Source organism: Canis lupus, chromosome 34 (assembly GCF_048164855.1).
Source record: "Canis lupus baileyi chromosome 34, mCanLup2.hap1, whole genome shotgun sequence".
In the NCBI taxonomy this organism is placed as follows: Eukaryota; Metazoa; Chordata; class Mammalia; order Carnivora; family Canidae; genus Canis; species Canis lupus.
Window position 1 is genome coordinate 6,065,316 of NC_132871.1, and position 15,221 is coordinate 6,080,536.

General features: G+C 41.6%; 1 protein-coding gene across 3 annotated transcripts in view; it reads left to right on the forward strand.

The window, feature by feature from the left end:
- CERKL (CERK like autophagy regulator) overlaps positions 1 to 15,221 on the forward strand; it is a 129,577-nt gene that overhangs the window by 61,281 nt on the left and 53,075 nt on the right. The gene's annotated exons all lie outside the window — the stretch shown is intronic.

The following is a 15,221-nucleotide window of genomic DNA, read 5'->3' on the forward strand; positions in this document are numbered from 1 at the left end:
TGCTACTGGCTCCTTCAGCCCAGAAAGTTCCAGGACTCCTCATCATATGGCACGGTTCTAGGGCTAGTTTCTTTATATTCTAGTTGCTCTTTTGAACAGTGGCTTTTTTTTCTTTTTTTTTTTTTTTGTCTGTGCCCCAGGGCACCTGGGGCTGGTGTGGGCTAGGGCCCCAGTGCCTGCTGAGGCAGCTCACCAGCTAGGGCGTCAGGACCCTGCTCCTGTCGGTGCTATCAAGGCGGCGGCGGAGTGTAAGCCACGGTGCTCACCAGCCCCTCCAACCCAGAGTGAGTTCCCACAGCTCTTGCCATTTGGCTGAATCTTTTATATGCCAGTTGTTTTTTTTTTTTTAAGCCGTAGCTTTTTTTTTTTTTTTTTTTTTTTCTTCCTTTCTGTGCTCCAGAGAAGAGGAATCTGCTCTCAGTCCTATTCCTTCCCCCTATAGATCATCAGGGGTGGGAGTTATTTTCGTTACTGTTTCATCGTCTCTCCTATCATTCTCCTGTTGTGCAGAAGCTGTTCGGATAGACCTTCGTTCTTCAGGGGAGGAATTGATCTACAAACAGGTGTAGATTTGGGGTGTCTATGGAGGCAGTGAGTTTGGGGTGTTCTCCATCTCCATCTCGGACTAGACCTCTCTGGATTTTATTTTTAATTTTTTTAACTGGGGAAAGTGACATAGTGAAATAGGTCTACTCTACAGCATCTTTCAAAATGAATAATAGCTCGTTTTATGAGGATAATAACGATCTGATAAAAATAAATGGGTGATATGATTGGTTGAAATTTCTTTTCCTCTTTTGTTTTTTCTGTTCACTCTTGCTCTATCTCTAGTCTTGACTACTTCGTTATTAAAATACTGAAGTATTGAGGTGCCTATTTCTGCCCGTAGGTGATTGTTCCTACTAATTGCAGCTGAGCTTGTCTCAGCTGTTGGAAATAGAGATACTCACATTGGCAGCCTGCGTGTGAGTTGAGAAGTTACTGGGTTTCTATAAGTAGACAATAGCATAGGAATTATTTTCATGTGTATGTGTAAACATGTGCATCAATAAACTTGTGCTAATAGTGAGGTGAAATTAATGAATTTTAATAGAAATCTCCTAATATAAAACATCTATTTCTGCACTCTGCTAGGAAGTTGTCCTATCTTGTGTGTGACAGGCTTTACCGTCACTGTTACATATTAACTGGGCACAGTTTAATATTAATAGCTCCTGAGAATTGTGGTTAATTGAGGCCTTTATTTCCTGTGTTTGGGTTTTATTTTTGCAACAATTTGGTTGCTTTTTTTTTTGTATGAAATGGTTGTGAGTATACCCAATACTATAACAAGGTTCTGGGCTCTTAACTTTGATGAACACCATGCCATTTCCATCATGCTGCACTCAAAACAGCACAGATGTGAGTCTGGGAGTGGCGTCCCCGCTGCTCTCATGAGCCTTTGTTTGGAGAACACCCTGATTAACCCCCACCCTTCATGGTTCATTGACTCACTGATAGATCAAGTTTAAACTAGTACATATTAGCACATTTGTTACCAACAGAGGAACAGTTGGCCATTCTGTTTTACATTGCTGGTTCATGGCAAACTGGCGCTAAAAAGGTCTATACTCTAGAGTATGAATTGAGAGGTTACAGGAGGATCGCAAACCAAGTCAGTTGCATATTAATATTAAATCACACCTATATTTTAATCTTGGGTTATTTATTTGGGGGATGCTTATTCTATTGTGAAATTATGAATAAATGACTTATCACAATGAGTTTTTTTTCCCCCAAGGAGTTCAGAGGGTTTATGTATTTGAATATAGCTTTCATATTAAACAGTTTGTCATAATTGAGAGAAGAGTAAGGTCATAACTGCCTGATGCTTTGTGTTGCATTCTTAAAATGTTTTCCTGAGTTCTTTGTAGCTAGTGATTTTATGTAAATCTTTACAGTGTACTACAGATTCTTGTTTTATCAAGAGGGCTAGAATGCACATGTCTTATTTTCTCATGGAAAAAAATTAAACTCTCCTTTTTATTTAACTGTTTTTTTCAATAAGATGATTAAATTTCTTCAACTTTGAAGAACTTCTTCCTGTTTTGTACCTTCCTAACATAGTTTTCAAAGTCTTAAAATGCTTTTTATTATTGTTATGGTTGTTTTTATGGAAGAGACTTTTATCATTTCTCAATCTTAACTGGTGAATTTTGTCTTGGCTTCATCATCACTCACTGGTGCCATCCCTTTGACCAGTTACTTCTCTGCATTTTTCTTTCTCTTGTGAGATGATGAAGCACGAGTACCCTGATGGCAAGAATGGCACTCGGAGTCCAAGCCTCGGATAAGACAGTTGAGGCTGCTTTTCAAAACTAACTAGTGCCACGTCTAGTTTTAGAAAACAGTTGAAAGTAATGGGAAAGGGAGCTGTATGGATATATGAGGGGAAAAGGGTCCAAACAGAACAGTATGTGTAAAAGGTTGAGCAATAAAGTCAGGTGCAGAGAGTTGGCAGGGAGTGAAGTGGTGGGAAATGAGGTCACAGAGGCAGCTGGGTTCTTGCAAGTTTTGCATGGTTTTTTGCTTTTGAGAAAAATGGGGGGCCATTTGGGAGTTTTAGGCAAAGGAGTGACATGATAAACTTTTTTTTAATGATAAACTTTTAAAGTCAATATTCTGGCTCTTAAGTAGATAGCACATTCAGAGTGGGGGAAAGGACAGAGACAGCAAACCAGTTAAGTGGAAATTGGTATAATCCAGGCAAAAGGTAGTGACTTAAATAGGGAGCAAGACAGGTAGTGGGCAGCGATTAGACTTTGGATTTGTTTTTGGAGATAGAGCTGTCTGGATTTATTTAGTGGATATGGGAGGTATTAAGAGAGAAAAAGTCAATGATTCCAGCAAGATTTTCTTATCCTATTAGAGAAAATGTCAAATAATATAGAACATATAAAAACATTATAATGGACGCCTATTTTACCATCACGCAGATTCTATAGTTCTTAACATTTTTTCCATATGTTTTAACATTTTATTCTGTCTGTTTTAAACTGTATACATCATGACATTTCTCCTAGAAAGCTTCAGTACACGACTCTACAAAAAGATATTTTACAAATAACCAAGTATCATTATCCTATCAAATGAGTGAGCATAGTTGTTTATTATCATTGAATACCTGGTCCATACTGAACTTTTCCCCATGTTTTATTTCTTTCTTTTTAAAATATTTTATTTATTCATGAGAGACAGAGAGAGAGAGAGAGAGAGGCAGAGACACAGGCAGAGGGAGAAGCAGGCTCCCTGCAGGGAGCCCGATGTGGGACTCGATCCCGGGATTCCAGGATCACATCCTGGGCTTAAGGCTGTGCTAAACCACTGAGACACCCAGGCTGCCCTCCCCCATGTTTGCTTGCTTGCTTTCTTGCTTTCTTTCTATTTTTCTTTTTTCTTTTTTAGATTTATTTATTTATTTATTTATTTATTTATTTATTTATTTATTTATTTATTTATGATAGACACACAGAGAGAGAGGCAGAGACACAGGCAGAGGGAGAAGCAGGCTCCATGCTGGGAGTCCGACACGGGACTCGATCCCGGGACTCCAGGATTGCGCCCTGGGCCAAAGGCAAGTGCTAAACTGCTGAGCCACCCAGGGATCCCCTTCCCCATGTTTTCTAAAGTGACTTTTATAGCTGATTTGTACCAACTAGTGTGCAATCAAGGATCACTCGCCAAATTAAGTATAAACTAGAACACTGAACACTAGAACACTCTCCTCATTTAAAAAGTTCTGACATTGATTTATGGAAGAGATGAGGTTATCCTGTAGATATTTTAGTATGCATAAGGAACACTGAGAAAGCCTATTTAAATATAGATTCCTGGTCCCCATTCCCAGAAATTCTGATTCAGTGGGTCTGGTGTGGGCCTTTCTACTGAAGTTCTGAGTGCTGCTAGGTTGTCATTCTGAAGACCACTCTTTGAGCAGTACTGTTGCACCGCTGTCTGACTGCTTCTTGGTGGTATCGTTTAACTTGTTCTTCTATTCCCTTTATTACCCATAAACTAGATTTCTAATCTAAAGGCTTAATTAGGTTCATATTGAGCAAGAATACTTCATAAGTGGTACTGAGTACTTCATATTGCATTATCTCAGGTGGTATGTAACGTCTGGCTATCCCATGATTAGGGTGGATAAGATAGATTCCCCAAGGCTAAGATTGATCTCTAAGTCAAAGAGGTGACAGCTTGATATCTTCATTGTAACTTTTTTTTTTTTTTAAGAGCAAAGGAGAGCAAGGGGAGAGCATGAGAGCAGGGAATGGAGGATTAGAGGCAGAGGGAGAGAGAGAGAATTGTAAGCAGGCCCCATGTTCGGTGCAGAGCCTGATGCAGAGTTCAGTGTCACGACCCTGAGATCATGACCTGAGCTGAATCCAAGAGTTGGACACTTAACTTAACCGACTGAATCACCCAAGTGCCCCTCCATTGTAATATTTCTATTTGAAACTAGTATATAATTGTTGACTGGTATTCAGGGGCCAGGGAGAGCATTTAATTCTCAATAAATACTTAATGGCTTTAACATCTATTATCTAAGTAAGGGAGATCATGGAGATTTTTGTATTTAATCATTCTCTCTAAATTAGTGCTATTATTTTATAAAAAAATGTTTTTTCTTCTCTTGGTACTATTCGTTACCCATAAACATAGTACTTACTAAAGAGGCAGGACAAATGTATAATTAGTTTTTTTTTAAATCTTTTTTTCTTTAAAGATTTTATTTATTCATGAGAGACACACAGAGAGAGGCAGAGACACAGGCAGAGGGAGAATCAGGCTCCATGCAGGGAGCCTGACGTGGGACTCGATCCCGGATCTCCAGGATCAGGCCCTGGGTGGAAAGCAGTGCTAAACCACTGAGCCACCTGGGCTGCCCTAATTAGTTATTTTTAATTACCAATTTTCAGAGTAAATTTTCTAACTGGAGCAGATGGAAAAGAGGAAGTTCTTATTTAGTGAAATAGGAAAGACTATGGGTAGATAGACCCCATTTGGTAGGGGAATTCAATTTCAAATTTGAAGATGTTAACTTTGAGATGTCTATTAGACATCTGTATTAATTAGAGTTCAGTTGTATAAAACATAACATACTCTATTTTAAATAAAAGTCTGTAGGGATCCCTGGGTGGCGCAGCGGTTTGGCACCTGCCTTTGGCCCAGGGCGCGATCCTGGAGACCCGGGATCGAATCCCACGTCGGGCTCCTGGTGCATGGAGCCTGCTTCTCCCTCTGCCTATGTCTTTGCCTCTCTCTCTCTCTCTCTGTATGACTATCATAAATAAATAAAAAAAAATTAAAAAGGCTGTAATGTGCAGGTAATATGATGAAAGGACTAGAGGAGAAGGGTCTATTAAATCAGATATACTGGTGGCCTGCAACTGTGGCTGCGTTCCCTCCCTCCCTCCCTCCCTCCCTCCCTCCCTCCCTCCCTCTCTCTCTCTCTCTCTCTCTCTCTCTCTTTCTTTCTTTCTTTCTTTCTTTCTTTCTTTCTTTCTTTCTTTCTTTCTTTCTTTCTTTCTTTCTTTCTTTCTTTTCTTTCTTTCTTTCTTTCTCTCTCTCTCTCTCCCTCCTTCCCTTCCCTTCCCTTCCCTTCCCTTCCCTTCCCTTCCCTTCCCTTCCCTTCCCTTCCCTTCCCTTCCCTTCCCTTCCCTTCCCTTCCCTTCCCTTCCCTTCCCTTCCCTTCCCTTCCCTTCCTTTCCTTTCCTTTCCTTCCCTCCCCCTCCCTTCATATGTAGCATCATGGGACAATTTCTATGGCCAGTAAACTAAGGGAAGTAAATGGAGTCTTCATGTTATGATGGAAATGAGCTACTGACACATTACAGACCCATTCAAGTGTTACTGAAAGATAAGTAAGGAAAATCCTTGTGGTGGACATAATTTCAGACAATTGATACTAGTGATTAAGGAGTGAAGGCTAGAGAGATAGGTGCATATTAAGCCTGGACCATGGTTAAGAGCCTGGTAAAAGCCTGCCAAATAGGAACTTGGAAAAAAAAATTAGAAGGTTGATGACAAGGACAGATGAGATATAAGGATATAGTTGGTCTTCATAGAATAAGAACAGAATATGAGATTTGTGTTTTTTATAAATGCTCACCAAAGAGCGTTTATTTCAAGAAAATCTAATTTGGTAGGCCAGGTACTCCATTCTACAGATGTCAGTCAGCATCTTTAAAAAGTAACCCTAGGGGGGCACCTTACTGGCTTAGTTGGTTACGTGTCTGCCTTCAACTCAGGTCATGATCTCAGGGTCCTGGGAGGGATCAAGCCCTGCATCAGGCTCCCTGCTCAGTGGGGAGTCTCCTTCCTCCTCTCCCTCTGCCCCCCACTCATGCTCATGCTTTCTCTTTCTCAAATAAATAAAATCCTTTAAAAAAATAATAAAAGCAACCCTAGGGCTTGCACAATGAGCACAAAGTGGCCTTCATGCAGAGATGGGGGAAATACATGGTTCTATCTATCTCTATCTATCTATCTATCTATCTATCTATCTATCTATCTATCTATTTATTTACTTATTTATTTAATGTTTTATTTATCCATTCATGAGAGACACAGAGACAGAGGGAGAGGCAGAGACACAGGCAGAGGGAGAAGCAGGCTCCATGCAGGGAGCCCGGTGCGGGACTCGATCCTGCGTCTCCAGGATCAGGCCCTGGGCTGAAGGCGGCGCTAAACTGCTGGGCCACCAGGGCTGCCCAAATACATGGTTTTAACAATAAGAACTTCTCCCCGAGACTGATGTGACTCGTATTATTGCTGAATACTCTGCCTGCAAATGGGCCTTGAGCCTGGGTATTGCTCTGTATCTTAGAGTGACTGACTGGTCAACCACTTGGTGGCAGGTTGATCACATTGGAGTCCATCTATTGTGGAAAGTTAGTAGTTTGGCCTCATTGCTCTGAATGTTTGTGTTAGATATGGATTTGAATTTCCTGTCCACCATGTTTCTGACAGCACTACCATCTGTAACCTTCCTAAATACCTTGTTCAGTGAATTGACATTCTGTGCTGCTTTTGATCAAGGGACTCATTTATATCAAAAGAAGTGAAGCAGTTGGCTGACAGGTAATGAGGTTTGCTAGTCTTACCGTGTTTCCTGTTGTATTTCATTGTATTCCACCCAGGAGACAAAATTTCATGAAATTCAAGTAGTTTTTAGTTCTATAAACAGAATACATGGGTCTATGAACCAAGTAGTGAAGATAGAAGTGTTATCTCTTAGCATCACCTCCAATGACCCACTCATAAAATTTTTGTTTCCTGCCCCTATAACTCTGAACTCAGCTGATTTAGAAATATTATATGAGAGAAGGATACTTTCACATGGGAATATGACAGTGGTTCAGTTGAATTGGACATTGAGAATTACCTGGCTACGTTATTGAACCATTCGACTGAACCAACAAATGGGGAAAAAAAAAAATAAGTCGCTCTGCTGGCAAAGGTGATCAGTTCTAATTATCAGTTGCTACTACTCCTCATAAGAGGACAGTGTCTAAATGCAGCAGGCAACCTGGACTGCCTCCTAGGAGAAGGATGAAGCAAATGAGTCCATTGTCTAGGAAAATAAAAATGGCCAAACTGACTCTAGAGGACATAGAAAATTTAAACAAACTACCACCAAAGCAACAACTTTTTTGGTACTACTAAAAAATAAAAAACAAGAACATTGATTCTGATATTTTCACAGAAATCTCTACCATACCTTTAAGGAGCAGGAAACTTTGATACTCTTTAAGCCATTGGAGAGCATAGGAAAAAAAGGAAAACTCTCAGATTATATTTATAGAGCTTGTGTGAAATTGGTATCAACATCTGATGAAGCAAATCCAAAAAAGGAAAATTTTAGATGGGTCTACTTGTGTATGAATGCCAAGCAGCTCTTAATAATAAAAAAAAGATGGACATGATGTCAACATTATAAAAATATTATCTCAGTTTAAAGCCTACATGGAGAAATTTGAGGTATTCTCATTAAATTCTAAATATGGCACTGACATATGAATTGATCAGTAGACCTCAGGCTAAATGGTTTAGAAGAAATCCAAACACATTCAGAAATTTAATGTATCTAAAGGTGATATTTGAAATCTATAAGAAAAGATTACCCAGTGAACGATGTTGGGACAGATGGATAGTCATCAAAAAAGTGAAGTCAAATTCCAATTTTATACCTCTATTAAAAGAAATTTTAGGTATGCTTAAATAAAAATATGAAATAGAGACCATAAAGCTATTAGAAAAATATAGTGGTTTTTTTGGTCACAAGAGGAAACTATTAAAAATAAAACCCGGAAACCTTAAAAAAAAAAGGTAAATATATGGGTGCGTAAAATTAAAACGCTCAGAAAAAATCAAAAAGATCTTAGAGAAAATGACATAAAAATTAAAAGCAGATGACACAGAAAAGTATTTGTAATTCATAGTTATGTAGTTATAATAATACATATTATTATAATTTATAATATATGATATAATAATATAATTACAACAAAAAGATTAATTTTCATATTTCAATAGGTTACTAATAAGGTTTTTAATAGGCTATTTGAATAAGGCTTAGCCTTGTTTAAAAGGTCGATTTTTTCTTTTTTTTTTTTTCTCTTTCCTAGAGTGTGGCAATTTTTATTAAGAATAATCTTGAAAAAAAAAAAAGAATAATCTTGGTCCTAAGAATAACACCCTCAATTGTGTAACACTTTCCATTAAAAACCAGTTTTGCAAGGGGAAGTACAAAAAAATAAATTATAGTTTTATAAGGAAAGAATTCTACAAGCTGACAGTTCATAGAAAAATAAAAGTCTCTTAAACATTTCAAAGTGTCTTAGCCTTTCTCATAAAAGGAGAAATGTAAATTGCAATTAGCATGAGATACAATATTTCTTTTCTCACATTGTCAAAGATCAGAAAGTCTGAAAACATTTGTGTTTTTAAGGGTTTAAGAAAACAGGTATTTTGTTTCTGGTGGAACGTAAATAGGTAGCAATAATAATAAACAAATTGAATGCTGACTGTGTGCTGTGGCACTTTCCAAGCACTTGCATTTGCTGGCTTAATCATCACGATTACCTTTTGTAGGAAGTACTCTTATTATCCTCATATTACCAGATGAGGAAATTGAAAAACAGAGAAATTGGACAAATAACCCAAAGTCACACAGCTGGTAAGTGAAAGAGCCAAGACTTAAGATCAATTACTTTGACTCCAGCATCCACTTTTTAGGGGTCACAACCCTAACCAGTTTCAACATCAAGTAATGGGGGAAATGTATAAACTCTCAAGGGTACATACCCCTTGATTCAATAATTCTAGAAGTTTGTCCTGCAGTGATATGCAAGTAGATGCAAAATGACATTCATTGCAGTTAAGCCTGGAAACAACCTAAATAGACATTTGCAGGGGACCGGTTACTTACATTGAAGTTCATCCATGCAAAATACTAGTCCGCTTTGAATAAAGTAATAATCACACTCTACTTAAGTGATATGAAATCTTGTCCAAAAACAGTAAAAGGAAAAAAAAAAAGCAAGATGCAGAATAATGGGTAGGGAAACTGCCTTCCATGTAAAAAGCTACAGAACATATACATGCATTTTTATATATGCATAGAACATTTCAGGAAGAATTCTTAAAGTGATGCCAGTGGTTGTCCCCTAGGAGGGAAACTGGATATCAAGGAATGAGCCGAAGACAGAGATTTTGAATTTTGACCCACGACAATGTGTCATTCTGTACAGAAGACGACGGAGCATGTGATTCTCAAATATAGAACGTTTGCCCTGAGATCACTTGGTGAAGAGCGTAACCCAGTGCCTCGGGCTCACTTAGGTTTAGATTCCAGCGCTGGCTGGTCTACCCAGAGGGACAGGGGCTTTGGAACTCTCCAGCTCGGGGCAACATTGCTCCACCCCCAGCTTGGGGACTGGCTGGAGGGGAAGTTCCTAGAGCCCTGTGTGCTTGGGTCTTGGGCAGGCCCCCACTCATAGGCCCCCCTTTCCAACCCCACCTGCTGCGAGCTGTGCTTCTTTCGGCCCATGTTACTGCCTAGGGCCCTTCATCGGCTGGGCTGCCACTCCTCTAAGGCTCTCTCTGGTCGCCCTCTAGCCCGACACCATCCCCCTGTCCTTAACTCCAGACAGGATATTATCCTACCCTGTGGAATCAGTGGTCCGCCCTTAGCAAAGTCTGTAGTTTCAACTACTTTCCCGGAGATTTTCTTGACCTTCTCGCTTTAATGGAGAGACCCAGCTCTCCCAGAAGTTTCGAGCTTCCCCCAAAGCCCCCAAGTGGTGGCTCTTTTCTCTGTCATCCATTTCAGACCATTGGTCCTGGAGGTGGGGTCCCTGTCTTGATATCTTTCTTTCCTCACTGCTCTTTTGAGACCATTTTCTCTCCTCTGTTAAAAATCCTCATTTTTAAAGCTCAGTCCCTTAGACACCACTGGCTTAGTGCTGCTCATTGTGGTTCTGTGCAGACTATGGTTCATTCTTCATGCTCCGCAAAGACCTTAGTATCTGTCTCACTGTCATTCTCTACAACACTACTGCTGCCATAATTCTATGTGTTTCTGTAGATGTTTTTTAGTTTTTAGCTTCTTCTCCTGTAAAAATCTTGATCCTGCTCTTCATTCCCCTCCCATAGTCATACTTCTAGAGCAGTGGTTCTCAAAGTGTGATCTCTGGACCAACAGCAGCAGCATCACCTGGAAATTTGTTATAAATGAATTTTCAGCCCCCCAAATTCCTGGGACTGGGATGCAGAGACCTGTGTTTCAAGAAGCCCTTCAGATGATTCTGATGCATATGCAGTTCATCAGGTTTTATTTTTATTTTTTTAAAGATTATTTATTCATGAGAGACACAGAGGGAGAAGCAGGCTCCCTGCAGGGAGCCTGATGCGGGGCTCGATCCCAGCACCCCGGGATCACGACCCGAGCCAAAGGCAGACACTCAACTGCTGAGCCACCCAGGTAGCCACCTCGTCAGGTTTTTTATTATCCTTATTACCAATAACACAATCTCCCTTTCAAGCATCCTACCCTTCCTGGGGCTCTTGACTATTGGCTTCTGTCTATCTAACTTATTTGATCTACTCTCTCAAAACCTAAAAATTTTCACCCCCTCCAGATCACAATTAACTGATTACATGTGCCACTTTTTCATTAGTTCTTAACCCTTCTTGTGTTTTCACTTACCCCTTATCCAGCCACAATTTGATCTCTTTGACTATTCTCTTTCACATGACACATCTAAAGAGTAAACATCTTGTGAGCTCTCCCTTCAAAATATACCTGGAATCTAGCTTTTCTTCTACTCTCCACCTTACTCAATCCCACCTGGAATATTGCAGCTGTTCTTACTTCGTCTGTCCTTGTACTTCCAGCATCTGCCTTCCGCACGGCAGCTTGAGTGATCCATTTAGCATCCAGGCTTATGTTGCTGTGCTGCTCAGAAATCATCATGTTTCTCCTCTCACTGAGGACAAAAGCAGAGTCCTTGTAAATCCCTGTGAGTGCTCTGGTCTTCCCTGTCCAGGAAGTCACTTCTATCTTTGTCCTCCCTCTCTCCCACTCTGGGGTTTCATTTTATCCTTAGAAATTACCACCACATGACGTACTCTGAATTCCCTTATTATTTCTGGCCCTTGCCGTTGAAATGGAAGCTTCATGAAGGTAGAAGTTTGCTTGTTCACTGACAGAGCCTCAGCTTCTAGAACCCTGTCTGACAAATAGAGGCAGTCAGTCACCTGTGAATAAATGGAGGCCATTACTATCTATATGGCTGAAGGTGAACACTACCCTTTTTACTCATTCATCAAATATGAGATCATCTATTATATGCCCTGCTCTAAGGAGATAGAACGTGGAGGAAACCCTCAGAGTTTCAAGTTTCATATATGAGTATAAATAATAAATAGGTATAAAATGATAATAGTATAAGAATCAAGATTGGAAGGTGTATGGACCTATAAGAACAAATGATAAGGGAGCAAAGGCCTCGCTAAAGTCACAAAACCAAGGAGGCCATAAAAATCTTTCCCAAGGAAGTGATGACTAAGGTGAGATCAAAGCAAAGAGTAAAGGTTAATTGGACAAATGGTAACAAGAATAGGTGGGCCGACAGGGCTGAGCCGGTGCAATGGCCCTGTGGTAGAGGGAGCGTGGCACGTTCAAGGGGCTGAATAAGGTAGAGAGAGGCTTGAGGAGGGAGCCTGAGGGAAGACAGGTTGGAGACTATTTTTTATTTATTTTTATTTTTTAAATTTTTTAAAAGATTTTATTTATTCATGATAGAGAGAGAGAGGAGAGACACAGGCAGAGGGAGAAGCAGGCTCAATACCGGGAGCCCAATGTAGGATTCGATCCCGGGACTCCAGGATCATGCCCTGGGCCAAAGGCAGGTGCTGAACCGCTGAGCCACCTAGTGATCCCCAAGACTTTTTAATTATATCTCCTTTTTCCACCTGATGATGAACATCCTTAAAAAAAAAAAAATCTTGCTTTAGTTGATAGAAATCCCCCTTCTGATCTCTAAATAGCTATCAAGTTGCTACCTAATTTTCATATACTTAGAGTCTAGCTTCATAATCATCGTATTAAGAACACCCAAAAGGAAAAAGATAAATGAGAAAATGACTACGTGCTCTGGTTAAAAAAAAAAAAAATTGGCTTTGTTGGTTTATGTTTTAAAAGGCCTCAGTTTATCGGGATGTGTAAGGGATAGAACATTCGGATGAATTTATTGAATTTCTGTTGCTGCAGTTATAATGGAGGCCTAAGAATAAAATGAATTTGCTAAAATCCTTTTAGGAGATCTTGAGTAGTTTTAGCTTCTTCCTAAGGGGATTGTGGCCCAAAGGCGGAATGGGACACAGTGCGTACCCTTTCACACGTGTTTATTTATGGGCTATGAGCCTTCAGCTACAGCGTGCTTGTCCCCACAGGCCCCAAATGACTGTTCCTTATTTCCCAAAACTTACATTACCTGACCGGCATGAGGGAGGAGGAAGGGGAAGTAAAAGCCGGTTTTCATGATAACCTTTGAGGACTACCATTTGGCTCCTGGACACTGGCCATGCTGGGACCGCCTCTGCCCAAGCAATGAAGCAGGATCTTTCCAGAAATATGCCGGGAAAGATAAACATAATTGGGATATTTGTTTGTTTGTTTGTTTTTTTAATTCTTAAAAAATTTCGAATTTATTTTTTATAATTTGGATATTCGATCGGAGTCTGGGCCTCTAAAGTGTAGAACAAGTGTCTTGTCCTTGTTGTGTTTTCATGACAGTGGGCCCTAGATTGATCTGCTTCGTCCTTCCTGGTTACAGGGCAGTCGTCCTGTCCTTTATGGCAGTTTTTTCCTGATCCAGAGTCAAACATGGCACTAATTGTCCTCTCCTAAGCCTCCCTTGATGGAGAATAGGCCCTCAGCTTTCTTTCACAATTTTTAAAAAGAACTTTAGGGAGTTATTTTGAGAATGCCCCCTCAACTGGGGTTTGTCTGTGTGATTGTCCTTTGAGCCACATGCCCTTTGGGCCGCGGTGCCGTGGAAGTGCTGTGTCCTCGGTGCTACGCGTCACGTACCACAAAGTATCACAAGGCCTGTGTGTCCGTTTGAACATTAAAGGTGTGGTTAACTCTGATCACTTGACTAAGGCAGTGTCTGCTAGATTTCTCCATTGGAAATGTCCCTTTTTGCCCTTTGAAATGAGAACAATTAAGGGGGACAGAGTTAAAAATAAGTAAATAAGAATAAGTAAATAAAAATAAGTAAATATTTTGTTCCCTGTCACTGAGGGTATTACCATCCATTGCTGATTCTTGCCTGAACCCATTATTAGCATAACGGGTGAAAATAGTGATTTTTCTAACTCTGTAATTTCCTCCATATTTATGAGTTGTCATTCTACTGTAAGACAGGTTTTCCTTCTCCCCCTTAGTGTAATATAGTCTTTACTCCATTTCAGATGGTTCCAAGGTATTGGGTCTTTCATCAGTTCTTTCTATGTAAGTGATACAGAAAATAGGTAACAGAGGCACACCCAGGAGAGTGGGCCTGAGGCCAGAGGGCTGAGTTCTGTTGGTGGAAGTTGTTAGGGAAAAAGTGGTCCTGAAGTAAGCTTCAAGAGTGGGGCAGAGGGATCCCTGGGTGGCGCAGCGGTTTAGCGCCTGCCTTTGGCCCAGGGCGTGATCCTGGAGACCCGGGATTGAATCCCACATCAGGCTCCCGGTGCATGGAGCCTGCTTCTCTCTCTGCCTGTGTCTCTGCCTCTCTGCCTCTCTCTCTCTCTCTCTCTCTCTCTCTCTCTCTCTGTGTGTGTGACTATCATAAATAAATAAAGATTTAAAAAAAAAAAAAAAAGAGTGGGGCAGACCTTGGGGCGCCTGACGGGCTCCGTGCAGGGAGCATGCTGACTCTGGATCTCAGGGTTGTGAGTTCAAGCCCCATGTTGGGCATGGGGCCTGCTGGACAGAAAAAAAAAAAAGTGGCAGGATTTTCAGAAATGGTGGTAAGAGGTGGAGTGGAAGGAAGAAACTAAGCGAGGGAAAGCCAGGCACGCCTGGCACCTGGCAGGTAACCCAGGGGTTCCAGAGCGTCATGGGGAAGCCCACAGGGAACAGAAAGTCGTCAGCACTTCTGGGCCTCAGCTGGTCTCGCTGAGGGTTGCCTTCCCGCCCGGCTCCTGCTGCTGCTATTGGGGGGCGGGGGGTGCAGTGTGAGGAAGGAGGGAATCCTGAGTCGTGCAAGCGCTGGAGCCCAAGGCCCCCTTCTCGGCAAGGCCTTGCCCTGGTCCCTGGAGGCGGGGGGGCTCCTTGGGCACCCCTGCACCCGGGGCCCTGCCTGCCACTTAACAGGGCCCTTTAGCCCTGGGCTGTCTGTGTGTCCCACGGGCCTCCCTCCCTCAAAGCCCCAAGCACGGGGCGGAGCTGGTGGCCTAGGGCATGCTGGGGGGCGCGGGCCTGCGGGGGGGGGGGGGGGGTGCAGGCGGGGGGGAGGGGGGGTGCAGGCAGGGGGGGGCCCCGCAGATGGGGCATCGCACCAGGTGTGGCGGGAGCGCTTTTGCTAAAAGCCCTTGCGGGCGAGCACTGGGTGTCCCGCTCTGTGGCTCTGTGGGCAGAGCGCACTTCAACGATCTACAAACAAATACATGAATATTCCAATTAA